We start from the raw sequence: 27,543 nt of genomic DNA on the forward strand, positions 1-27,543 counted from the left end.
AGGGTTCGGTTACGATGCCGGACATGTCCTTGGCAAAGGTTGAATCCGAACACCAGCGCCTCGTTGTCCTTGACACCTTGGGATCGGCGTTGTGCCGTAGCCCGAACCACTCGAGCATAAACGAGGGCAGCCAATTGCAATCTGGCCGCGACATGTCTACGTTGAAGTCGCCAACGACGAGGACTGGAGTTCATCGGCCGCATTGAGCAGCCATTCAAAGGGTTCGTTCATAAAGTGCTCTACGTCGTGTTTGGAAGAGGCAGGTCGAACGTACACGGTGGCAACGACCGTCGCGTTTGTGGTCTTCACGGCACACACGTCGCCACAAAATGCCGCATGGAACGATGAGTGTTAACGGAACAGGCGTGAGCAGTGGCAAGAGCACGTTCGCGCGGTTGCGCCGAAAGGAGCCAGCGAGCTAGTTCGCGGGCTGTTCTCGGACTGACGGACGATGGAAACGCCCAAGCCACATGCAGCTTTGCTGCAAAAACCTGCTTTATTGGTAGTGCGCTCAGTGAAGCCGCTATACAAAGAAGACAAAACGTCTTTTTCGTCGCAAAAGATAACAGAGAACACATACCCCTGCTTTCGAGATGAAGAGCATGTCGGGCCTTAGCTGAGTGAAAGTAAGGAGGGTTTATATTAAATTGAAGGATATCTTATGCAAAGCCGTTCTTCAGTTGTTCAAGTGTATAAATGAGATACGCCCAAAATCTTTATTTAAAAATTTACCTTGCTGGATAAACTGTCTCCTGAATATTGATGCGATCCGCCTTGGAAGCTTGAAGCTCTTTTTACACGTTGTCTTCGTACTGGTTAGCCATAACATGTAACGCTCTAGTTTAATAACCTCATGGTAACGGTTTAGTATAATAACCTCAAAACTTAGCTCGAGCATTATTTTTGTGCTTCCTGTGAATCTGTGTTCATCCCTTTTCGCTCCGTTGCGTTTTCTCCCTGGTGGCTGAATTGTGTTGATTAAGCTGCCTTTCGCGCCTACACTGGCTCGGCGCTCTGCGATAAATCGGTCGAGATTCATTCTTGCACGCCACTTGGAACAAATTCTCAAGATGACACTAGGGGAAGTATTCTCTAAGAGTCCGCCTAGTGTACATGTCCATTCCGTCTGCCGCTGAAGTACTGATTGACTGTGGCACCTGGTTGCTGCGGAAGCGTAGGCCAGCCCAGCCACTCTTACAGAATAACTCTCCAGTTTCAAGATATTAATTCCCGAACTGGGCAGAGAAATGCATCGGCGTTTCAGTTACTTTTGTGCTTCAATGCATAAAAGGAAGCTTTGCTAAGAAAGCAAGTGTAACGACAGTGCAATTTTACCGCAAGATTTACCGGCCCATTCGTATCTCGTAAACGATGTCATCCCCACAATTCTTTTTAAGTGAATGTGCCTTGCAGTCTCATCAGCTAGAATTTGTAAATTGCAATATGTGCCAAAAGGTAATTAGTTAAAACATAATTAGTGAGTTTTTTTTAATTACTCGTGGCATGCATTTCAATTTTTTGTTTAAGTAGTGTCCACCTCTTCGAGTAGACCAGCTCATGAACTAGAATTGTGGTATCTGTGACAGGCCATTAACAAATATAAGTTGTTCGATAAAACACCCTGCAAATAGAACACCGCGCCTTTTGCTAACCGCACGTGCTTTCACAGGTTTGTTTGAGACAGAGAAACTGCGAACACTGAACACCTTTTCTATCTTTACGGTGATTTGAATTTGAACCTTGTTTTCCGTTTAACAAGGGCTTCAGTTACCGGTTGATGCTTCTTTTGAACTGCTATTGGTGACATCATTGGCATCGTTACCTCTGTCTGCAAATGTCAATAACGTTTTCACTCAACACCGTTCTATGTAGCACCTTAGTGAGCAGCGTGCCTCCGGCAAAGCAAGGTGATGGCACCGACTAATTTAATGAACTGTTGACAGGACAGCTGCACGGACACAGTGCAGTTTTTGAAATTTAAGCATCAGTGCTTATTGCGATTACTCTAAAAGCCTGGAAGCAATTTCGTGCGCCCGAAATGCAGAAGATCTAGCCAAGGGCATCACTGAACAGAAAATCCTAGTAATGCAATAAATGCATAAATAACATTATTTTTTTTTAGTCCTTAGATGTGCTCCATGTCCGCTAGATATTTTATTAACCTTCTTCCTACGAGAAACTGATTAGGCGCTGTTTTTCAATGTTCCTTTTTTGTTAATCGAGGGAGCAGCTTCGTTTGCACAGGAGTTGGAAGATTAGTGCAAACTGTGTTCTTAGAGTCTGCGAGGGCCACCCGTTCTTATTAATTTGGCTATGGCACCTGCAATGAACCTTGAACGTTGATGGGTCGGTAGTTAGTTTCTTGGTTCGCACGTCCCCGCATACCAAAAAGTTAATTTCGACTGACAAGCCCAATTTCGCGTAACTTGTTAGAGGCTATTCAGGGTTAAACTGAGCTGGCGAATCTTTCGTCGTAATCTACGAAGAATCGAAGTTAATTAATGTTGTCGGAAGTTTCCTTCCGGCGAGAAACGCTTTCTGCTGCTTTCCTTTTTAAAATAAGGTCAACACAGCTATTACGATTTGACGTCAAGCCAGTGTACCCGAAGACGGTGGCATGTTCGCAACACCGGTAGGCCTGTGCTCAGGAAGACCGGTGGGCTATAGTTGTACGGCTGACACCTGTATGATCAGCCTCCAACCGCCTATTCTTAAGGCTGTTGTCGCCATTATAGAACACTCGTAAAGCTTTCAAGCCGCATGAAGAAACAAGGAAAAAATTAGCAAATGTGACAGGACATCACCAATAAAGTGTCGAGCTTATTCACGACAAGTGACAGGTAAGGGTGGGGCTCCTTGTAAATGCAAAAAAAGGAATGGGTTTCATATTTCTCGCATGGAAGACATTGCAATCGTTCAGATGCAGTTTATCCTACCGTTCTCTCGCTGCATCATTCTTTAAGTTGGTGTAAGCAGTTCTTCATTAGTATAGAATAAAAACATCAAGTGATCCGGTTTAAACACCTTCCACGCCGGGCTTAACATAATCCCAAGAATACAACATTGATCTACGTCGTAATGTGACAGTTGTGACCGGGACATAAAAAAGTCACGTTAACGCAATGATGAAGTAGTGGCGTTAAAAGAATACCAGGCTTTCAGTGTGGTCAAGCCTGTAAGCCGACAGCCACAGTTTTACCTGAATAGCATTTTCATTCGCATGTAAAGCTTTGCGCCTGTGTCCTAGGCAATTCTTTTCTGGCTAAAATTCATACGTTGGTATTTTTATTGACTTAAGTGCTTGCTATTGCTACAGTAATATATCGTAAAGACTACCCCATGGTTCTTTTCACTCGCTAGAATTTTTGAATTTGTCAGCCGTTTTTCTCACAACAAAAATACACGTCAACAGTAACCACTGCGGGTTTTACTTCTAAACTGTACTTCATCAATCGGAGCTGCATGTGGAGTAACCAGAACTTTTTTGTTGAAAAAAACATAAAAAAGGTGACTTTATTGCTTCAAAGCCAAAGGTTGAATGGACAGAAATATATTCGAATAAAAAAAGAAATTCTGGCAGAGGCCATTTTACGATAAATGTCGAGGTTAATGCGATTAGCATTGAAGCAATACTGGCCGACGACGTATTGCCAGAACTTTTCCCTTCTGTATCGGCGAATTCTTCAATTTTCTGTTATTGACACCTTTTTCACTTCTCTGTTGCTCAACGTTCCTCGCTCAATGGACGCTCTGGTCCCAAATCTGCTCCCCTCACTTTTTTCTTCGTACGCGGCTGCCTGTGATGCCAATTTTTCAGTGCTATGTAGCTGACTTTTTCAATTTTATCTTGCTGACTACCTCCCTTCTTGCTTCTTGTTATGCTTGCTTATCCGAGCACCTACCCAGTGGCACATAATCATGCTCGAGGACGGGACAAGTGTGTTCGCACAACAAGTGGCACATGTCTTGTTGCGTCTTCCCATTGGTTGAAGTTGTCTGTTCCCCAGTTATCTTCTTTCTTTTGCCATTTTTATACCGGAGGAATTGCCGCGAGGCATAAAGAACAAACGGAAATAAAAAAAAATAGAGCTTCCAAATGTGCATTATGTAAGAACTGCAGCAGTTCTTGCTGCAGTGTGCCCAGTTCACCTAGTGGCTTACCGGGTACACAGGCCCACCGGGCACTGGGCAACCAGTGGCTCATGCCTATAGTGGCACATACACAATGACTCAAGTTGGGGCGAACGTGGTTAGATACAGACATAACAAGAGCGCTGACATCTGAACAGAGACGCGGGTGAAGTAGCAGGCAGAGACGAAGCCAATAAATGCTGAAGAATCTTAGGGAAACGCATAAACACGATCCGTAGGAGCCGCTAGAGCTGTCGACCTCAGGCCCTTCGCAAGACGGGTATGCCTTCGAATGGGAGCGGAAAAGAAAAGGACGAAACACACTTCGCTGAGGCCGTTGAAAGGATCTAGAAAACACAGCCAAGACTCCTTGCTTCTTATGTTTCTCAGGACAACCCCTTCCATTCTCGGCAAAACTTTCACTTCAGCTGACGACAGAGAACAGTGTACGAGAAATCCTCTTTGGGTACAAGCTTCGTGCATCAGCTCCGGATTCACTGGTGTTGCATCCACGTCGAGCACAGCATTAGGGCAGCCCTTTGCATTAGGCACGTTTTCCGCGCGAAACCTGTTTACAAATTCAACGGGCTTGCGGCGCGTGCTCATGGAAAAGACGGTAAAAACAGAAAATGAAAAAGAAGTCGCAGTTGCAAGTGAGAATATAGTGTGCCGCTGTGTAAGCGCTAGAGCCTCTTCTTTCACTCTGTTCGTTCCTGTCCCGAAATAGTTCACTAGCCAAGAAACTGAAAAACAAATGTTAAATACAGACATGAATGGATTTTATTCCACACAAAATAGCGCCTCGCCGTAGAAAGGAAAGTGGCAACGTCGTAGGAAGCAAAGCCACATCCGTACACTGATTTTTCTTTCTACGATAAAAACTTGGAACAAGTGCATTCAGCTCATCGCTGCATTGCGCCTACTCGAGTTTCGCAATGTAATCCCATTTTCTTGGTCCTAACAGTGAAATAAAATACTTGAAGTATTTGCGTGCCTGCCTTGTCTAACACACACACACACACACACACACACACACACACACACACACACACACACACACACACACACACACACACACACACACACACACACACACACACACACACACACACACACACACACACACACACACACACACACACACACACACACACACACACACACACACACACACACACACACACACACACACACACACACACACACACACACACACACACACACACACACACACACACACACACACACACACACACACACACACACACACACACACACACACACACACACACACACACACACACACACACACACACACACACACACACACACACACACACACACACACACACACACACACACACACACACACACACACACACACACACACACACACACACACACACACACACACACACACACACACACACACACACACACACACACACACACACACACACACACACACACACACACACACACACACACACACACACACACACACACACACACACACACACACACACACACACACACACACACACACACACACACACACACACACACACACACACACACACACACACACACACACACACACACACACACACACACACACACACACACACACACACACACACACACACACACACACACACACACACACACACACACACACACACACACACACACACACACACACACACACACACACACACACACACACACACACACACACACACACACACACACACACACACACACACACACACACACACACACACACACACACACACACACACACACACACACACACACACACACACACACACACACACACACACACACACACACACACACACACACACACACACACACACACACACACACACACACACACACACACACACACACACACACACACACACACACACACACACACACACACACACACACACACACACACACACACACACACACACACACACACACACACACACACACACACACACACACACACACACACACACACACACACACACACACACACACACACACACACACACACACACACACACACACACACACACACACACACACACACACACACACACACACACACACACACACACACACACACACACACACACACACACACACACACACACACACACACACACACACACACACACACACACACACACACACACACACACACACACACACACACACACACACACACACACACACACACACACACACACACACACACACGCACGCACGCACGCACGCACGCACGCACGCACGCACGCACGCACGCACGCACGCACGCACGCACGCACGCACACACACACACACACACACACACACACACACACACACACACACACACACACACACACACACACACATGTAAACCTGAAAAGAGTGTTAATGAACGATGCAAGGCAACAAAATTTTACTGAGCACAAAGCACCCGTTAAGTGCAATATAAAAGAACGTCTTGCTGGGCGAGTTGGTGCATGGCTATGTTAGGATCAGTCGCACAGGAAAAATGAAGCGGTCGAAAGGAGCGCTCTTTCCACATACTTCGTTCTTTCTGTATTCATCCTTTTGTACTTGCAACTCTTCCTAACAAAGTGCAGTATCGTTTATAAATTTGTTTAAATAAAAATTCAGGCCAGGGTATATTATGTGCATGACCGCACCGCAAGGCGTGCACTGACAATAATAATACCTGTTTTCCTGTTTTTTCTCTTCCTTTTGTTTCTTCAGCTCACTAGCCAAATACAGACTCCCTCGTTTTAATACTTCCTCGTTTTCACGCCCGCCTCCATATCCCATATCCCAGATCCGAGAGCTTCGGTTTCCGCCCACCCTCATACGACATGACTGCACCCTTATTTTAGCTCATCTGTGGATCGGAGTAGCGTTTTCAAACGCGCACTTCTGTCTCCACGGAATGCGCGACAACTCGTTGTGTGAGGTTTTCGGCAGCAGAGAAACAAATCACGCACCTTCTTTGTGGATTACCGCGTTTTTGACCACCAAACAGTACCGGCATATTCCCAACTAGACCGGTTCGATAGTCTCCCTTCTTTCTATCCCCCGTTTCCTTCCTCAAGCGTGGCGTAGCCAACCAGAGGCTTTTCCGATTAACGTCCCAGCCTTCTTTCTTTGTTTTCTCCTCGCCCTGCCAATCAGAGAAAACAGCATTTTTTGGGCACCGGCTTACACAGACATCAAGCGGGAGTGGCTATAAAGGCGCTGCCTTTATAACCAACTTTATAACCATAGCTGTGCGCCACGGTGCACCGTGTGATGTATGCTAGTGGGCGCCTGACAGTGTCACTGTTTGTGATGACACGATGCCTTGGTAGACTGTGTGAGAGCATCCACTTAGCCTAAAAAAAAAATATTTCTGGAGTTTCACGTGTCGTTACCACGCCCCAATTATGAGGCACGCCGTAGTGGGCGACTCCGGATTCTATTTTTTTTTCAGCGCCTGGAGTACATTAACGCCTGCACAGTTTACTGTAAGCGAGTGTTTTTGCATTTCGGCCCCGTCGGAATAGGACCACTGCCGGCTTGGATTAAACCCACGATTTCTCGTTCTGCAGCGCCGTGCCATAGCCACTGGGCGTTCTTTACTTTTCTTCTTTCTTTCACCTTTCATACCTTTTATTTTTCTTTTTCCCCTGTAAAGATTTGCGAATGCGAGATATTCGCTCGGTATAACCTCCATCTCTTTCCTTTATGAACGCGCTGGCCTCATAGAATGCTCTTATAGTGAATCTGTGCATCCTGTCACGTGCACTCACTGCTCACTCTCTCCCTCTCTTTCCATTAACTACTCTCCTACAACTCTAGTGTATGATAGCAAGCCGGACGCTCGTCACGTTAACCTATTTGCTTTTCTCTCCTTGTTTTATCGCTATCTCTATCTATCTCTCTCTCTCTGTTAACTCTCTCGCTCTTTCTAAGCTGTAACTGAACCGTTTCCGAGTCTCCCAGAATACCAGGGTCCAAGAATTCGCTAGTGGAGCATGAAAAACTAAGCCAATAGGATCATGGAAATCGAATGAAATTTCACTTTATGATAGAACACCACCAAAAAATCGTATCATACAAAAATTACGGTTTGTACAAAAATTACGGCTAGAAAATAACAAGAAAAAAAGCAAAAGAGCAAATCAGTGCTCGGTAAAACTCCATTTCGCCAGTGTTAACCATGTTGAAACTCGCGTTCAAACATAACTTGCCCATCTTCGTTTTCTAACACACCGTTTCTTAACGCGACACTTTTTTTTAACAACAATAATGAGTAAGAGGGCGAGAAAAATATGTTATTCCAGGTCAGACAAAAACCTTTATATATTTCTCTGCCGTGTTCTGAACAACAATAGTGAGGAATGTATCTATGATTATGCGAGGACATTAGTGGGCACATAGATAGTGTTAAGTTTAGCTGACGGGTCCGGTAAATTGGTTAGATTATTTTTTATCAACAAAAAAGTAAATATCTCTGCTTCAGCACGACCCAACCTTCCCGAAGCCACTTCCCGACTAGCAGTTCGTTTTAAAGGGTTTCTCCGCTTTCACAGAGACCACTCATATATATGCTTGCTTTGCAAGAAACTACAAACAAACAACATACCACAACGGTTAAAAAAAGGAAACGTGCTCGTGCAAACTATGCTGTTTAGCGTCCAGAAACTGCACATGCGGCCGGTTATCAGGGATGCCTTAGTGGAAGAATCCGGAATAATTTTGGGCACCTGCGCTTCTTTAACCTGCAAGCGAGGCACGGTACACGAGTATTCTTGCAATCCGTCCCTGTCGGAACGTGGCCGCCACGGCAGTGATGCGAACCCACGACCTGACGCTCAAAAACACAACACCATAAACCACCGCTGGCAGGTTAAAACATTGCTCTTGTGTTCTTGTCACACGTCCCGCACCCTGAAGAATGCCAATTCACATTTCTTTTTCTTGGGTGTGGTTATCTGCATTGCCTACGGACACGCGTATAGCTTTCGAACGCGAGAATCAAGCACCGAGGCACAGCATTGAACGCGAAGCGGCACCCACATTTTTCGTTTCTTTTCAGGGTATCTGAAAATGTGGTTCAGCTCTTTGCGAGCTTTTATGATACTCGCATACGTACTAGTCAGTATTCATTTATATTTGTGACAAACAAGTGAGCTAACTGAGCGCGTGTTCGCCGGCCTTTCTTATAAGGGCGGGAAGTATGCCAACGAGTGGTCCATTCCACAAGGCACTGGGAAAATTCTCGATCAAAAGACGAAACATTTGATCTGAAGGACTATCAAGGCTCGTGAGGTGCCTCACTGCTAACAAGAAAGACGAAAATATGGCAATGAGGCAAAGGTAACTTACGCTATTTATCCATAGTTGAAGTAACAAACTCAGCAAACCGAAAAAAAAAGACGAGGTCTGCCGACAGAGGTTGTTTATTAAAGACTCATTAACTTATTGCTGCGGCTTAAGAAAAGACTTTGCCCCGTGTTAAAAGTCCTGGAATTGTTTGTGGAAGTGCGAGCCTATGTATATTTAAAAAGCTCTCGCGCGTTCGTTCATGCCGGCAACCTTGCCTTGCGTCTGTTTCATACAAGCATGCATGCATGCTTTTCTGACTCATGAGCCTTTTTTTTTTCTACAAGACATTAATTTTGGGAGCAGCTAATGAGAGAAAAGGGCCGTAGCGAAGAAATCAATAAAAATAATGAGAAGGTAGAATTGCAGTTTTTTTCTTCTGCAGCCAAAAACGATATGTCGCAATTACGTAGCTGATAACAGAGAGCCTCGATGTCCTCCTCGCCCGGCGGGTAAGGAGGACACCCAGGCCCCCTAGTTGAGAAATGAGGGTCTACGGCTTTTGTACGGGTCGAAGTCCTGGCATGGCGCAGCATCTCGACACGTGAGAATGACTTTTATTTTCGTTCCTGTGTTTCTAAACTTTTCTCTTTAGGTTTTAGCTACAAGGCTGCCCCCTAGCGCTCCCTTTGGTTCACTCTCGTTATTTTTACCGTCTCAGCGCTTAAATTGCTATGAGGCTTACGTTTGTTCGGCTATTACGAAACGGGCTAAGATTTGCCGACCCGTAAGTCAGGACTACGTCTTGTCTTTCGTCCCAAGGCTTCTTTATTTATTTTGTTCCTATTCAGTGGTTGAATCCCGAGAGATTCACCTACATAAGCTGAATCGCAAACGCAATTTTCAGTACTAGCAGCAGCTATAGTACGAAACGAGAAAAGCAGGTTTTATATATATGTGTATTTTTCCCGGTTCCGTTTTTTTTCTTGGGATCGAATGGGTTCTGAAATACGAAAGTGAACATTTTCTTTTCTTTTTTCACAGAGCAAGCTGTACATCTCGAGACTTGGCAAGCTGCGAAGCATAGGGTACATGAGTAGTAACAGTGATGTGATTATGAGGCACGCCGTACTGGTCCCGGAACTCCAGATTAATTTTGACTACGTGTGGTACTTTAACGTGCACCTTTAAGTACACGTTCTTTAAGTACACGCACTTTATTTTTTTTTTAATTATGAGCCCCAACACAATTTGCCTACCGTTGCTGGGGTCGAACCCGTGACCTTGAGATCAACAGCGCAACGCTATAGCAGCTGGGCCACAGCGGCGAGTAGACTGTGAAGCGGCCGGCTTGCTGCCCAACAAAGCCAATATATTCTACCAACGCCTACGAAATATAGCATATCAAATATTTATGAAGTTTTAAGCGAAAACTTACGATTAACTTCCAAAGCAGAGAGCTATGACACAGTAACATACTGTCAAAGCCTATCTGACACCCAGTAAAGTCTTATTCAAATTTTAGATTGGCACGCACATGAACAATGATTTTCTTTGGCAGTTTATCCACACAGCAGTTATCTTTAGTGGAGGGGTAGTCTCAGTCAATCAAATTCGGGCATATCATTTTCAGCTGACGCTGATTGGCCGAGCTGTCCGGCGCAACTGCCGCGCAACATAAAATTGAAAGTATCCCCGATAGGGATCGACAAAAAAAAAAGAGGTAAAGAAAAACGGCCTCTGGGATCACGTCATACTGATTTCCTTAACGTGTTCCAGACCACCTGAGTGTTGCATTCGGAGCCATGTTTCTGCAGGCACGAGATTTACAACGCAAATGTTGAGTTGATCAGACACTCAATCATCACATTTTAGACAGATTCTAAGCAAAAGATGCCGACATTGGAAAAAGCGGCCCTACTTTAGGTTTTTCACCTTGCTGCGGGAAAAAGTTTCAGATTAACATAACAAAATTCAAAGGCTGTGAAGTGCGGACGTCGCTTACAGTTGCGCTAGCAGAATGCCCGATATCGCATTGTGTAGAGCGGGTAATGCAATCAATAATGGCCAGGCCCACCACATAGTTTTCATAGGTTCTCCATGCCTATAAATAGGACACTGTTCGAAATTGGACAACTAGCTACTCTAGCACTGTTCAAAAAGAATGGTGCACCAGCCGTGGTGCCTCAGTGGCTTTGGCGTTGAGCTGCCGCGCATGATGTCGCGGGTTCGGTTGCCTGCCGCGTCGGCGGCATTCCGAGAGTTGCGTAACGCAAGACCGCTCGTGCACCGAGCTCGCGGTATCACGTTAAAGAACCCCCTGGTGGTCAGAAGTAAACAGAGGACCCTCGCTTGGTCATCACCCAGAGCCCCAGATTTGTTTCGATCCGATAAACCCAACAAATGCTAAAGTAATGAGCCTCGAGAGAATCCCCTTGCTCAGGTGCGCCGAGCTGAGACCCATAAAAGAAATTCTATAGTAATTTTTCTTTTCATGTTGAAGACAATAAATTTTGTTCACGCTTCGCAACACCAGCGTATTCGAGGTCTCGTAAGGCTGCATATAGGAGCAGCTGGTGTATAGAGGGATGCAAAAAACAAAACAAAACAAGAACAACAAAGAGAGAGAGCGAAAGAGAGAGAGAGAGAGAGAGAGAGGGTGAGAGAGAGAGATGCAAGAAGGTTCACCAGAACAAAGCAGGAAGTTCACTTTGCCAACCCGCACAGGAGGATCTATGGATGTGGTCTACGAAACTAAATATTGGTTAGTGCAAAGCGATGAGAATAACGCGGACACATAACAGTCTTCATGCACCTACTTCCTTAATAACTCTTCTTTAACTTCAGTCTCTGATTATAAGTATCTTGGCGTATACATTACTGCCAACCTATCATGGAAAAAGCACGTTGCACCTATCACTAATAATGCTAACAGCACACTTGGTTTCCTTCGCCGTAATTTTTACCTGGCTCCTGTGTCCCTAAAACTACTTCTATATAATATTCTCGTGCGCCTGAAACTAGAATACGATTTTTCCGTTTGGGATCCTCACACAAAATCACTCATACAAGCCCTCGAATCCATTCAAAATCGTTCTCTTCTTTTTATACTCTCTAATTATTCTCTTTCAGCCAATGTAACGCTAATGAAGAAAACAAAAGATCTTCCTGACCTTTCCTTTCGCCGTCGTATTTTTCGATTATGCCTCTTTCACAAAATATATTTCACAACTGACACTCTTAAGCAATCACTCTTTATTACTCCTACTTACTTTTCATCCCGCATGGACCACCGGTTCAAAGTTGGCGTGCCAAGCTGCAGGACTAATCTTTATTTTGATTCGTTTGTTTCGAAGACAAGCGCGGACTGCAACCACCTTCCTGCCTCCGTCGTGTCCATCTCAGTACCCGATGTCTTCAAGTCTACTGTATATGATCATCTTCATTAACCTGCTTACTAAAAATATATTCGTGTTGTTTCGGATCGCGACACTGGAGCGATCGGTTGTGAACTCGGCGCTGACGCCCGTGGTTGTACCTGGGTCGCAAGCCCCAAGGGTAGCGTTGGCCTGGCGGCCTGGGGTACAACTCGAAGCATCCGAAGGTCCCGGCAAAGCATGAGTCGACTGGTAACAACGAAACAACTTGTTTATTTTAACATCGCAAAGAGTTGGCGGTCAGGTTTGACCGAAGTAGAGAGACGGGAGAGCACTTCACTCAACTGAAGAAATCGGAGCCCTCCTCTGGCGTCCGGGGGCAGCTGTTTTTATACTCTCGCAGTTGAGGGCAAGAAGGAACCCCTCAAAAGACGAGCACGTGAATGTACAATGGGCTAATGGTGACGCACACTGTCGTAGCGATGCCGTAGCACCATGTCGTGGCGCTGCGCACGATCTCGTAGCACCTGGTCGTGGCGCTGCCGGTCGGACACAATGACTGTAACGAGAAGATGGTCCCTGCTTTGGCATCGCCTGTTTCGGGCACAATGACTGGAACGAGATCCCTGCTTTGGCATCGCCTGTTTCGGGCCCAATAACTGGAATGAGATCCCTGCTTTGGCATCGCCTGTTTCGGGCACAATGACTGGAACGAAATCCCTAGGCGGTCGCATCGCCGCAGACGCGCCTGGAAACACCTGGCGATGAGTGTTGCGGTGACGACGATCGGGCCAAAATGTCCGCCGCCCCGCCGCCGTCGCGCCGGCAAAACCACGTGTCGCAGGCGAAACGCAACAGACCGCCCCGCCGGGGAAAGGAGATCCCGATGGACAGGGGACTGCATCCGCTGTCCGGAGGGATGTCGCTCGATGATGCTCATAACCGAAGTCGGGCGTCCCTCGACGTTTCTTGAGCGCAGCGCACAGAGAAAGCCTCGTTCTCTTGTTCAGGTTCGCACGGGGCACTGCAAAGTGACTTCGGGAGAGTTCACATTTTTGTTCTCGTTCCCGGCAAGCGTTAGAACTACGCTGAAAACTCAACCGCTCAGTCAGCAAGCACGGCACAACCCTCACTAAGCCCTGCCAGGCTCTTTCCCCTTTTTATACCACTGCCTAGTTCCTTACAGTAGTCTAGCATCACTCAGAACGCGTCCACAAATTGAAAAATTGCACTAGAAAGCATATCATCACTTTGAAACACTAAACAAAAGCAATATGTTAAAAAAAAATCCTGCCTCAGGAAGAAAAACATCAGTAACAAACAATTTTGAGGCTGATTCCTACGTTAGGGGCTTCGACTTAAGCCATCGGCGTTACCGTTGAGACTCCCCTTTTTGTAACGCACCTCAAAGGAATATTGTTGTAAAGCGAGGCTCCAGCGCAGGAGGCGGCCATTTTTGGGAGAGATGGTCTGCAGCCATTGGAGAGGGCAGTGATCCGTCTCAATGATAAACCTCGAGCCGGCTAGATAGCATGACAATTTCTGAACGGCCCACACGAGACACGCACACTCTTTCTCGGTGGCGCTATACGCCTGCTCACGACTGGTCAGCTTACGACTAGCATACAGGACGGGGTGTTCTACTTCTCCATTTTCCCGTTGGCACAGTACAACGCCCATGCCTCGCTCACTAGCATCGCACTGAACAATGAACCCTTTTGTATAGTCTGGCGATCGTAGCACAGGCTGGCTTGTTAGGGCACTCTTTAGGGCGCTAAAAGCTCTTTCCTTGGTCTCGTCCCAGACGACTGTTTGAGGCTCTGTCTTTCTTAGAGCATCCGTCAGGGGAGCCGCGATATCAGAGTACCTAGGGATGTACCTCTGATAGTAGCCGGCGACACCTAAGAACGACCGAATATCGGTCTTTGTGCGCGGTTGCGGAAAGTCTCGCACAGCGGCCACTTTTATTTCAGAGGGGCGGCGACGACCCTGACCAATCACGTGACCGAGGTAGACAACCTCGGCCTGTGCTAACTGGCACTTAGGAGCCTTTACTGTCAAGCCTGATTCGCGCAGGCGGGTTAGCACTGCCCGCAAGTGTGTCATATGCTCAGACCAGGATGCGGAGAATATCGCTACGTCGTCTAGATACGGTAAAGCGAATTCTTGCTGTCCCCGCAACACTTTATCCATGAGGCTTGAAAAACAGTATGGCGCGTTCTTCAAACCAAAACTCAACACTTTAGGACGGAATGTTCCCATTGGTGAAATGAACGCCGCATACCTACTAGCCTCTTCTGTAAGTGGAACCTGCCAATAACCCCTGACAAGATCTAGGGTGGAAATAAACTGAGCGCTACTAACTTTCTCAAGGCGCTCCTCGATGTTAGGGATCGGATAAATTTGATCCTTAGTGATGGAATTAAGCCTGCGGTAGTCGACGCAAGGACGAGGTTCCTTGCCCGGTACCTCAACTAAAATCAAAGGGGAGGTATAATCACTCTCACCTGCCTCAATAACACCGAGCTGTAGCATTTTCTTTACCTCAGCCTCCATAATATCGCTCTGGCGGGGTGACACCCGATACGCCTTGGATCGTACTGGCTCTGTGGAGGTAAGTTCTATATCATGAGTAAGTACAGAAGTCCTACCAGGCCTCTCAGAGAACAGACCTTGAAACTCTTGTAATAGCTGGTGTAGTTCGGTTTTCTGCTCAGGCGACAGCGGTGCTTTACTGATAAGGTCACTAATGACTTGACCGGTGTCTTCCCCGTTCGTCACTGAGCCTAGTCCTGGAAGCTCGACCGGAAGCTCTTCAGGAACGTTTACCATCATGCACACCACTGCTTCCCTTTGTCTATAAGGTTTGAGCAGATTACAGTGGTAAACTTGCTGTGCTTTCCGCTTTCCTGGCAGACTTACCACGTAGTTAACGTCCGACAGTTTCTGAACAATTCGCGCTGGGCCCTCCCACTGCACGTCTAGTTTGTTGTTTAGCGATGTGCGCAATATCATGACCTCATCGCCAACCTCAAAACGACGGGCCCTGGCTGTCCGATCATAATAAACCTTGGCCCTCTGCTGGGCCTTTGTCATTGCTTCACCTGACAACTCCTGTGCCCTTCTTAAGCGTTCGAGGAGCTTAAGCACGTACTCCACCACGACTGGGTCGTCGCCCCTACCTTCCCATGATTCTCGAAGCATGCGAAGCGGAGATCGAAGCGAGCGACCGTACACCAGTTCAGCTGGCGAAAACCCCGTAGCCGCATGCGGCGCGGTCCTTAAAGCAAACATCACCCCAGGCAGACACAGCTCCCAGTCAGTTCGATGTTCAAAACACAACGCTCTCAACACGCGCTTCATGACGGAGTGGAGCTTCTCAACGGAATTCGACTGTGGGTGGTACACTGAGCTGTGTAACAGCTTTACCCCACACCTTTCGAGAAAAGTTGTCGTCAAAGCGCTAGTAAACACTGTGCCCTGATCTGATTGAATTTCTGCAGGAAAACCAACTCGCGCAAATATGGACAGTAGTGCATTAACTATCTCAACTGAGCTGAGTTCTTTAAGCGGCACTGCTTCAGGGAACTTTGTCGCTGGGCAGATCACAGTCAAAATGTGTCTGTACCCCGTGGCTGTTACCGGCAGAGGTCCCACAGTATCAATAACGAGCCGTCTAAAAGGCTCCGTAATGATAGGTACCAATTTCAACGGCGCCCTCGATTTGTCCCCTGGTTTGCCCACCCGCTGACAAGTGTCACATGTCCTCACGAAATGGTCTGCGTCCCGAAAACACCCTGGCCAATAGTACTCTTGCAAGAGACGGTCCTTAGTTTTCTTAACTCCTAGGTGTCCGGACCACGAACCCCCATGTGACAAGCGCAATAGATCCTGACGATAGCATTGAGGCACGACCAGCTGATCGAACTCCACTCCTCGGCGGTCTAGATACTTCCGGTACAGGACTCCACCCCTTTCCACAAAACGCGCAGTTTTCCTGGCGATACCTTCTTTGACATTGCAGCGCACGTTTTCCAGGCTGCCATCCTTTTTTTGCTCGGCTATCAAAGCCGTCCGGCTGACTTTTAGCAACCTATCAAGTCCGTCTGACGTAGGCGCGATGAGCAAATCAGTAGATAGCTCTTCTAACTTTCCCGCGTCGGGCGTTTCCTCTCCAGTATCTGGCGCCTTTAACGTTACAGACTCAAGTTTATTCAGTTCGGGCGTGCTCGGAATATCAGCTTGCTGCGCCTCTGACCCTTTTTCGTTGTTTGATAACGTCGGCCCCGCAACTACCGCCTTTGCAGCGAGCTCCCGAACCTTCGATCTGGTTAAGGCCTGAACACTAGCTTCACCAAACAAAAGCCCCTTCTCGCGCAGGAGGTGATCGGACCTGTTTGAAAATAGGTACGGGTACTGGGGTGGCAGCATAGATGACACTGCCGCCTCTGTCTCAAGCGCTCCGAAAGGTCCTTCAATAAGCACTTTTGCTACCGGCAGACACACGCTATGAGCTTCCACGGCTTGCTTGATCCATGCGCACTCGCCCGTGAACATATGGGGTTCTACGTAAGATGGGTGAACTACATCCATCGTAGCTGCGGAATCGCGAAGCACTCGGCACTCTTTCCCGTTCACGAGGAGGTCTCGCATGTAAGGCTCGAGAAGCTTCATGTTCTCGTCAGTGCTGCCTATTGAAAAAAAACACAACTTTTGGTGTTGTTTCCGGACACTGCGCCGAAAAGTGACCCGGCTTCTGGCACGTATAACAAACGCCCGCTCGCCTCATCTCGAACCGCTTTCTGCGTTTGGCTGCCGCCGTCTCTTTACGTTTGGTCGGACTGCTTTCGCTCGCATCCGCACTACGCGTGTCCCCCTTTAATCTCATGGGCGTGAACTTTGGCCTCTCGAACTTCGAGCCAAATTCACCCTTTTGACCGTCCTTAGCTCCGCGAGCCCGACGCGTCACAAACTCCTCGGCTAGCTCAGCGGCTCTAGCCACCGTACAAACGTCTGGCCTATCCAAGACCCAGTATCGCACGTTCTCCGGTAACCGACTATAAAACTGTTCTAGCCCGAAACACTGCAGAACTTTATCGTGGTCACCAAACGCTTTCTCTTCTTTGAGCCACTCCTGCATGTTCGACATAAGCCTATACGCAAACTCTGTATATGACTCACTTCTGCCTTTCTCATTTTCCCGAAACTTCCGACGGAACGCCTCCGCAGACAGCCGGTACTTTTTTAGCAGACTTGATTTTACTTTGTCGAAATCCTCTGCCTCCTCTCTATCCAAGCGAGCGACTACGTCGGCCGCCTCGCCGGGTAACAAAGTGAGCAAGCGCTGTGGCCACGTTTCCCGAGAGAACCCCTGCTTCTCGCACGTTCGCTCAAAGTTAACCAGGAACAAACCAATGTCCTCTCCAAGCTTAAACGGCCGCATTAGGTCAGTCATTTTGAACAATACGCGTTCTCCTGCACCGTGTGCCTGACTTCCATTACGAGCGCGTTCCATCTCTATCTCGAGACGCTTCATTTCCAAAGCGTGTTGACGCTCTTCTTTCTCTTTCTGTTCTTTAAGTTCGCGCTCCTGTTTCTCTTTTTGCTCTTTAAGTTCGCGCTCATATTTCTCTTTTTGCTCTTTAAGTTCGCGCTCATGTTTCTCTTTTTGCTCTTTAAGTTCGCGCTCCTGTCTTTTTGACCTCTCCTCAATAGTCTCAAGGCATTCCGACAGCTCGTCATCCTCAGCCTCTAACTCAAGAATAGCCGTTATCAGTTCCGGTTTTCTTAGTTTGTCTGAGACATCCAGACCCAACTCTCTTGCAAGCTCCAACAATTTCGGTTTGCGCAACGACTTCAAATCCATGGCTGCTCTGAATGCTGCTTTCTCTACTGCTTACTATTGTCTTGCCGCAAACTAACCCGGCAGCAACGACAACCACAATTACCAGCTCTGTTTCTGACACTAACAAAAGCCTGGCAAAGCTCAGAAGAAGAAAGTCCCGCACTCACCAAACCTCGCAGGCAGGAATTCCGCGCAGTCGTTCCGCTGCAGGCAACCAGTCGTCACACAGGGCTCGTTGCACTGCTCCCGGATCGTCGTTGAGCTGCTCAGCATACTGTCAACTGCATCTCTTTGCTGCTGGCCTCCGTTGTCGCGATGTCACCGCTGGCAGACAGTTGTTTGAAGTCGGAGGTGATCTCACCGCTGCCAACCAGATGTTTTGGATCGCGACACTGGAGCGATCGGTTGTGAACTCGGCGCTGACGCCCGTGGTTGTACCTGGGTCGCAAGCCCCAAGGGTAGCGTTGGCCTGGCGGCCTGGGGTACAACTCGAAGCATCCGAAGGTCCCGGCAAAGCATGAGTCGACTGGTAACAACGAAACAACTTGTTTATTTTAACATCGCAAAGAGTTGGCGGTCAGGTTTGACCGAAGTAGAGAGACGGGAGAGCACTTCACTCAACTGAAGAAATCGGAGCCCTCCTCTGGCGTCCGGGGGCAGCTGTTTTTATACTCTCGCAGTTGAGGGCAAGAAGGAACCCCTCAAAAGACGAGCACGTGAATGTACAATGGGCTAATGGTGACGCACACTGTCGTAGCGATGCCGTAGCACCATGTCGTGGCGCTGCGCACGATCTCGTAGCACCTGGTCGTGGCGCTGCCGGTCGGACACAATGACTGTAACGAGAAGATGGTCCCTGCTTTGGCATCGCCTGTTTCGGGCACAATGACTGGAACGAGATCCCTGCTTTGGCATCGCCTGTTTCGGGCCCAATAACTGGAATGAGATCCCTGCTTTGGCATCGCCTGTTTCGGGCACAATGACTGGAACGAAATCCCTAGGCGGTCGCATCGCCGCAGACGCGCCTGGAAACACCTGGCGATGAGTGTTGCGGTGACGACGATCGGGCCAAAATGTCCGCCGCCCCGCCGCCGTCGCGCCGGCAAAACCACGTGTCGCAGGCGAAACGCAACAGTGTATAGCCATTTGCATTTTTGTAAACCCATTCCTCTCTGTAACGCCGAACGGCCCTGAGGGTAAATAAATGAAATGAAACGAAATAGGGCAGCGGGATATGGAAAGATAAGAAATCGGAAATTAGAGAGAGACAGGGTCACAGCCGGTCACGATCATCGCACACAATCACAGTGCAGGATCTCGTGCAACCGACCGAACATTAATGAATGACAAAGCCTTTCGTGCAGGCACGTTGCGCTTGGATATCAGCAGTGCGTTCGTCGCCCTCCGCTGCGAAGACTTATGAGGTTGGCATTAAATTACACACAACCTAAGGCGTAGCTTCAGTCGAGTGAAGCTGCTGCTGACAGGTGAGTTCTATTCGGTCAACCAATATCGGTGAATAAATTACAGCTTCAGTGAACTGATGTGACAATCACTCCTAAATAGCGAACTTAAAGCTGACTCAATCAGCAAAATAATTTTCCATATGACAGTATCGCTACTGAATGCTGACTGTTTAACCTAAACACACGTGCAAAACATGTGCGCCCCTACGTCTTGCGATATAAAAATAGCATCAGTGGCCACATTCGTAAGCAGAAAACAGTACTTTGAGCAGAATTACACGCGCATGCCCTTTGTTAAAATAAAATGTGTTTTCAAAATTTGTGTCTCTTAGAGCTGTTCTCGATAGTCGGGTGCGCAATAAGGAGGGGGAGGAGGAAATAAAGAGAGAAGGCCGGGATGTTAACCAAAAATGTGTCTGGTTGGCTACCCTACTCTGGAGGACGGGAAAGAGGGAAATGAAAAATAAGATATAGAGAGGGAGGGGAAGCAAGAGGAAAGCTGCGGTGAGCTCGCACACGCATGCGGAGGGCCCGAGCGAGTCAAAGTCGCTCACATAGGCCAGTCGCCCTCAGGAAAGACCAAAGTGCCTCCATAACTTTGTGGGCCGCAATAAAGTTCTCGATGAAGGCAGGAAGCAGTAGTTAGGAGATCTTTACGGGCATTGCTGAAAGTATTGGTCCCCATTTTGCTGATGCAAGTGGTATTCTAAAAAAAACATATTCAGTGCAGTTTACAAGAATGCCGTCTCCTAAGACTTCACGTGTAATCTTTTTGCGTGAGTATCCAAAGTGTGCCTCATGCAAGGACTTACTTCCGAAAGCGCTTCCTGCCTACTCGTATGATCCGTTAGCTGTTCCCTGGAGAGTGCCGTATTTACTCGATTCTAACGAGCCCTTGATGCACGCGCACCCTGTTTTTATGTCTCAGGAACAAAAAAAATGCAACCATCCCACATCACGTCTTATCTCAACGCAACATCTCATCTTTGGTGTCGTTCACGGTATTCAAGGTACCGGATTTCTTAAATGCCTTCTAAACGATGGCAGCCTGGCAAGTTAACAAAGAACTATAGATAATGTCGCAGTTCTTTAAGCTGCAGTTGACTTGTGGATTGGTTCGTATTACGGTGATTTTAAATGCCAGTGAAGATATCTTGTTACTACTGAAGTTTTGGTTTCGTACTCAATTTAAACATGCTGTCATTTTTTAATATTTTTTCCTGAATGTGAACATTAGGATCCAGTAAATACGGTAAGGAAATTTGTGGTCGCGTTCCGATGTAGACCTATAGACTACAGAAGAGCGTTCTGTATAATTGACGCATGACTCTAAGTAAGGTGTTAAATCTCCCCCACCCCTCTTTCTCTTCCTGTTCAAATATCTGGGCTTGTGTGTGTTTGCTCTGTGAGCTGTCTTCTACCAAACCAGAGTGACTCGGATTGCTCTAGTCTTTACTCCCCACACTTGCGATCGTGGCAGTTCACGTATGTGGAGCGTGATAGTGGTGCAGATGGTTCCGGGGTCTTGTTGCTCACTAGGGCGCCATCTATGCATGCCTAAGCGATACCAGTTGGCTATTTCCAAAGAGCCTATAGCTACGGAGAGCAAGTACAGTGCACTTTGGTGGGCAGATCTTCTCGTACATTCTTGACATTGTCGCTGTACTTAGCTTTTGATTTCTCAGACTGCGCTAATCTAGTAGTTCAAGGGGGAAATACTCAAAGAGGTAATTCATCACGGAAGTATAAAAGAGACAATTTAGTTGGGAGAGGCAGGGAGGTCAACCGTGAGAGAGGCATCTGGTTTGCTACCCTACGCTGGAGGAGGAGTAAGGGGTAAAAGAAAGACGGAAAGAATAGCGGAGAAGCAATAGCGTGCGAAGAAGAAAAACCGGAGGGGAGGTTACTGCCATGAACGCGACAGCTTTAGCATTAGGACGTGTCACAGTGGGAAAAAGTGTATATTTGTGAAGCCTTCGAAGGCGGTCATGCAGTAGAACTGGAGAGGGGGATAAGTGAGCTTGGAAGAGCATGTATGAGTGGGTGTGTAAATAAATAAATAAATAAATAAATAAATAAATAAATAAATCCACGTAATGTGACGCCGACCGTGACACCGTCCGGAACGTTAGTACACTAATAGTATTTTTGTTGTTGTTACACCAGTGGATATTTATTTCGTGTTGGCACCAACTTCATTCCTCGAATATACAGGACGTGTGTGGAATGCACTCCTGAACAACACTTTTCAATGTGGTAAACGCGCTTTAAATCGTGGATTTGGGACCCCCAAGAAAGTGCGGCCTAATGCTAACGCATTTTTCTCGTACTTAACGGTAAATGTGCACTTTTCTCTCTCATTTACTCTAACGCGCACACCTTTTCGCGAAATGTTAGAAAGCCGCCTGGCTCTAAAGTGTGAAGACTGCGGAAGTTGCGTGGTGACAGAGATAAATTTAGTTGGTGCATGACGTTTTGCGCACGTTACAAGCGTTACTTAAGCGTGCGATGTCATTTAATGTGTCGTGTTTGGGTCACTTTGCGAGGGATGCGGGCCTAGGAAATTGCCTTTCACTCGTGACGCCTTCAGTCGGTAAATGCGAGTAAAGCGCTATTATGCGTGAGGCGAGCTGAAGATTAAAAAAAAAACATATAGAGCAATGCATCCCACGAGGAACGATTACAACAGAAACAAACGGACATAAACAAACCGGTTGTCCCCAACTTTATCCTTTCTATCTGCAACGTCAGATGGAAATGGGCTTGCCGTTCGAAGCGTGATTGCAAGAAGCCGTGAAGAATTTTTCCCGACGGACCAGGACACGCACGCTGGGGACGCCTCAGGCGAGCTTGATATCAAAATTCTGCTTTCCTTTTGAAAGCGGCTACAACTATAGCCTAAAATTGCATTTTCGCTCGCACCGATGCGAACGCCGGATGGGACTGTCCACAAGGCTGACTTATCGTTTACGTGCTTTTCTTCTTGTTCGTGCGTTACTACTATCGTCGTCAAGCGCTTATCCAGAGGACCTTCAGGTTCACGACAATTTTGATAAAAATGCGCAAGTCCTTTTTCTTAACGCGTAAAGAGAACTCGTGTGTAACGCACTTTCTTTTTCCTGTAGTAAATTTAAGGTAAGTCCGTATGAATGTAAGTGACGCTTAGCTTTTTGCTTAGCTTGACGCTGTTTAGTGTGTAGTTGAAAATCGCATCCATTCGAGAGCACTGCGATATGTCACATGCTTTCACCTTTCGTTTATTTTCCACCTGCAAACAGTGGCCGGTTGTGTTACGTAGTGTATTACGCAGTGTTCACGAAATCAATGAGATCGTTAATAGTGCATGACCTGGCGTTATGCAAGAACACAGGAAACTGAGACTTCTATGGAAGAAGTTTTGTGGTAACAGCCACCTATTGCTGACAACTACAACGATCCGAGTATGCCTAGTGTTTATTTTATACTGCCTAAATGCAGGCCACCTGTGGTATTGCAAGCTTATACCCTATTACGTGACCACAATAGTCATGCAAGGGTACTGTAAATTAATATTTGCACGAGCGGAGTTGAAATATGCAAGAAAGAATAATTCCATAGAAGGAAGGCATCGGAGGAAAAAGAAATGTGTTTAATAAGTAGAGCTTCGAATTATATCCGGCGTTTCAAGCCATTAGGTGTCGCACACTTTACACTTCACTGCCAACATTTACCGTGGATTGCGATAGGGGTCATAATTTCATATTCACGAGCAATAAAACGCGAAGGAAGTAGCCTCAGCGACGGGCGACGCGAAGGTAACACCTGAAGAAACATATTGCAACTACCCCGCCGCATTTCACACGCAAAAGTTCGGCGACGCACGCCACAGCTTCATGCTCTACCCGGTGCTGTCAGTAACGATCTAATTCACAGAAGAAGAACTCCGGAGTTTTGAAAGCCGCGACGGCCTTGACCCAGGAGTGGAATACGAAAAGCGCGTGTTGCGAGGAGAGCGCAGGAGCGGTCGACCAACCGCTCCGGTGACACACACACACACCGAACCGTGTCGGATGAAAGGCAAGCTCTCCATCTGCGGGAGAATAAAACCGAAACAAGCCCGAAACTCTGAGAGAAAGAGTGAGGCAGAGCGACAGAGGGAGAGGAGGAATAGCTGGGGTGCACGAACGGCGGTATCGCGAGTGGGTCTTTCAACATCTGGCACTCTGGCGGGCGTCGCAGATTTAATCCAGCTTGGTGAACCATCGCCAAGTCCATGCACACGAAGAGAGGCAGGCGACACCAGGTGCCAAGTCAGGGGTCGCCGCCGCTTACCTGTTACGGGCGCCGAGGAGAAGCCTGGCAAGCGCGGACCGGGCCAGCGGCTTCGGCGAGGAGCACCGACCGCGTCGCCTGTTGCATCTGTGTTATCCCCCCTTCGAAGCTGGCTTCATGGCACGACGACGCCGGGCCAGACACCGAAGCGCGCGCGCGCGATTAGCGGGCTACCGTTGCCCAGGAGATGGCGCAGGCCGCCGCCGTGGCGAGGCGCTGGCGGCGCTCTCTGATCAATACTGGAAGCACTCGGCGTGCGCCTCGAAGTTGCGTGCAGCGCGATGAAACCATGCAGTCGAGGACCGACCAATTGCGCGAGAGGGGAGGAAAAAAAAAAAATGTCGAACCCGAGATCCGTCCTCCAGCTAGTAATCAACGCGTACGCTTTCGCGTACTGCCAAACAGGTGCAAGAAAAGTTGTGAGCGTCTAAATTGCCGAGCATGTTGTGCAGCACGAGACAAGGGCAGGTTCAAAGTGAGCGAAAGTGGTGCGGGGGCTACGTTGTCTCGCGGAAGAGTCCACGAGCACCCCTGTGCAGTTTCTCACGATTCGTGGTGCTGTGCAGAATTGATGAGCGAGAAGGAGCCGGCGCGCGACTGGCACCGCCGTCGTCGCTGCTGCTGGCACCCATGTTGGGCTTTGGGCCAGCAGTCGGTTCACACGCCGAGCAACCAAAAGGCGCACAGCGCAGCTGTACCGGCAGGCACCGTTTTCTTTGTTTCGTTCTTTCTTTTCCTTGTAGACGAAAATCGCGAATGCAATGAAGTTATACGAGCACGCGTTGTCTATCTTTAGTTTTATTGTCTTTCTCAGACTATAAGCAATTATTTGCACATAAGAGATACAGTTGCACAAAAAAAAAAAGAAATACTAATACGAAGGAAGGACACAGATACACAGATTGGAGTGCTCTCTTCATTTCATTCATTTAAAATGTTTGCGAAATGCAATTCATTTAGTCCAGAATAACAATTTTTCACCAGAATTAAGAATAACTTAAAGAGAACAGTAGTTAAAGAGCACCAAACCTTATACTTATCGCATAATCAATTACAGAGCCTCTTTCGTTGGGGAAAGTCCTTGCCTAATTAATGCTGAACACTTCAGTTGTAATCTTCGACTACATGTTACGCGTAAGCTAGAGCATAGTTCTCATGTTCACTCTTTATAAACGTGCTTTGTTCAAGGCCTCACCGTTTCGTTCAAAGCACTGCAAGAATTCAATAGAACGTGACACCGCATTGGAAGGTACGAGGCATCCCTTGGCACAAGAAATTACGCTTGAGACTGAATATACTACGTTCTAACGCGGAGGGACACGGGATATAGAAACACGTGCATTTAAAATTGTTTCACAGCTGTATTTTCCATTACAGCGACACACTACTGTGAAACAAAGAACGGATATCTCAAGAACAAGAACATAGCGTAGATGTTAAAGAATTCTACCCACGCATTCCTGAATGTTGCTCGACTCGATGCTTCATATGGACTCAAGGAACTGGACGGCAGTGCCACCTCTCATCTGACGGTGATCCTATCGCTTCACGCTGCGCGGTGATTTTTGAGCGAAAATTTAGTTGCTTATGCAGTAATTTCATCTCACTAAGAGCATCACTGCTACTCATTAGTGTTTCTCTATTTTAAACATTCTCTACCACATTCCGACAAAGTATTTCTGCCTTATGAAAATATAAAGTTCAAATACCAAAACGACAATTTTCTCAAAATTGACCTCAATACCTTTGAGATACCCTTTATTTGAATCCACTGCTTAACCTTAACCTTAATTATCGTTATCATTAAATTTGTTTTTATTCCTTCTTCGTGATGCAAGACTGATTACTGCATTGCGCATTACTTTATTTTATTTATAATCGGTTTCTTTCGTACTTTGACTTGCTCAGGCCCTCGGCGTGCGTGCGTGAGCTCACCGCGGCTTTCGTCCCCCTCGCCTGTTTCTTTCTATCTCATCTTTCCCCTCCCTCTTTCCCGTCCCCCAGACTAGGGTAGCTAACCAGACGCATTTCTGGTTAACATCCCTGCCTTCTCTATTTATTTCCTCCTCCTCCTTGAAGGAATCATCATCATCATTTGGGAATGGCTTTCATAAGTCCTATGACATAGATTACATCGCAGTATGTAATAAACTCAAGAAATTGGGAAGTAAATAAGGGAACGCAGCCTAGGTGCTCCTGGTCCATGCAACTGTAAAGAATATATAAACAGGGCGAAAAATGGAGAGAGCTTCGATTTGTTTAGGTGACCTTTCGAGGTTCAACTGTGCTGGCGTAAGTCTCAAAATAAATTACGTTTATGCATTGAAAATTCAAGTGCCACATATTCGACCACCAAGAACCCAAACCAAAGGAGCTCTGCCACTCCCACTACTTTTCGACTGAGAACCCATCCGAAAAGTCCAGCCCCTACGAGTTCTCAGAATGCATACACAGAAAACGGGCAGTCCCGGCACGGCCCTGTGGAAACTGAAGCGCAAGGTGCGCAGTGTTATTAGCGTCATTACCAGAATTGAACGTAGCAGAGAGGGAATGACAAAGACCGACACTACGAAACTAGCGCCTGCATTCGTCATGAGGAGAATCACCTACCTTCTTCCTTTCCAAGACGCCCGACAAACCGAAATCGACCAAGCAGATCGATTGATCCGGATTTCCTGTAGGGCGGTACTCGGCCTGCCCGAAAACACGAGAACATCCCGACTCAGCTAGCTGTGCACGACGAACACACAAGAAGAACTCACCGCGGCCACACTCATGGCCCAGCGCGAAACACTCCATGCTACATCCCAGGGGCGCTCCGAGCTAGCATGACTATGCTAGCTACCCCCTAATGCCACATTTATGCGGAGACGAGACCAAACGTATGCCACCTGATCTACGAGTAGGAATTCATGTGGACACCGTCCCACGTCGCATGAACCCTCGCTACCACGCGAAACGGTGACAAGCCCGAGGAGCCATGCTGCGCAAAACGCAAGAGGACGCAGACACCTACTTTACTGACGCCAACTTATGCCCGCGAAGCAGACGGCGACTTGCACTTACGTGGCGGTCG

At 47.4% G+C, this 27,543-nt stretch overlaps 1 protein-coding gene across 1 annotated transcript in view; it reads right to left on the bottom strand.

The window, feature by feature from the left end:
• rsh (Rap GTPase activating protein radish) overlaps window positions 1–24,575 on the bottom strand; it is a 224,214-nt gene extending 199,639 nt beyond the window's left edge. Inside the window, exon 1 of the mRNA XM_075692977.1 lies at window positions 24,468–24,575. The gene's annotated coding sequence lies outside the window, so the exon portion shown is untranslated. The remainder of the gene's footprint in view (window positions 1–24,467) is intronic.
• Window positions 24,576–27,543: the final 2,968 nt, after the last annotated feature.

This window comes from Dermacentor variabilis, chromosome 5 (assembly GCF_050947875.1).
Source record: "Dermacentor variabilis isolate Ectoservices chromosome 5, ASM5094787v1, whole genome shotgun sequence".
NCBI lineage: Eukaryota > Metazoa > Arthropoda > Arachnida > Ixodida > Ixodidae > Dermacentor > Dermacentor variabilis.